Source organism: Trachemys scripta, chromosome 13 (genome assembly GCF_013100865.1).
Source record: "Trachemys scripta elegans isolate TJP31775 chromosome 13, CAS_Tse_1.0, whole genome shotgun sequence".
NCBI classification, from domain to species: Eukaryota; Metazoa; Chordata; order Testudines; family Emydidae; genus Trachemys; species Trachemys scripta.
Genome location: NC_048310.1, coordinates 38,880,544 through 38,881,910, shown reverse-complemented (window position 1 = coordinate 38,881,910; position 1,367 = coordinate 38,880,544).

The window sequence follows — 1,367 nt, the reverse complement described above, 5'->3', positions numbered from 1 at the left end:
GCCCTTTTCTATGAGCTTCAGCTTTGACTTCCACATAAAACTAGTGCCACTCATCAGCGAATTATGTTACGTGCCTATACACAAATGCAAGAAGCCTGGGAAACAAGCAGGGAGAACTGGAAGTCCTGGCACAGTCAAGGAATTATGATGTGATTGGAATAACACCAGAGACCTGGTGGGATAAATCACATGACTGGAGTACTGTCATGGATGAATATAAACTGTTCAGGAAGGACAGGCAGGGCAGAAAAGGTGGAGGAGATGCGTTGTATGTAAGAAAGCAGTATGACTGCTTAGAGCTCCGGTATGAAACTGCAGAAAACCTGAGAGTCTCTGGATTAAGTTTAGAAGTGTGCGCAACAAGGGTGATGTCATGGTAGGAGTCTGCTAGACTATTTGAAGCCAGCTATCGTATCCCCCCTTAATCTCCTCTTCTCCAAACTAAATATACCCAGTTCCTTCAGCCTTTGCTCATATGGCTTGCATTCCATCCTTTGAGCATCTTTGTCACTCACCTCTGGATCCTTTCAAGTTTCCCTACATCCTTTCTTTACAACAGTGACCAAAATTGGACACAGTACTGTAGCTGAGGCCTAATCCATGCTGAGTGGAGCGGTTCTGTCACCTCCCGTGACTTGCATGCTATGCTTCTGTTAATGCAACCTATAATTGCATTTGATTTTTTTGCAACAGCATTGCATTGGTGACTCATGTTGTGATTGTTATCAACCACAACTCCCAGATCCTTCTCAGCAGTGCTGCTGCCATGTCAGTTAACTCCCATTCTGTATTTGTGCGTTTGGTTTTTCTTCCCTAACAGTAGCACCTTCCATTTGTCTTTGTTGAATTTCATTTTGTTGTCTATAGCCCAGTTCTCTAATTTATCAAGAGTTAAAGCACAGCACTTTGGTTTGCACTGCTACTCATACTCCCATAGTCTGAACAGCTAGGCTGTGTAGACATAGCTTCACAGAAGGCCACATTCCTTGTTGGTGGAAATTGGTTGGTGTAAAAGCTCAATAGAGCTGAGTCAATTTACACCAGTGAAGAATTTAACACAAAAAATTGTAGAGGATAGCTAGAATTTAGGGCGTTTCCAGGAGAGGGAGTTGCAGAGAGAAGATACCTAGCTGCAGTATCACAGTTGATGAGTGGAAGCCAAATTCTTACATTCCTGGAAGGTGAAAGATACTACATTATAGAACCAAAGTGACAAACATGGTCAAAATATAAGGGAAAGTTTACAAAAACTCTGCTCAGGTGCCTGCAGATTTTGGGGAGCCAGGAAGGGGTGCAGAGGGAACTACTGGGCTGACACATTATTGCCAGGAGGAGGAAGCAGCTAGCCCAACTGTTTGCCCCCCTCT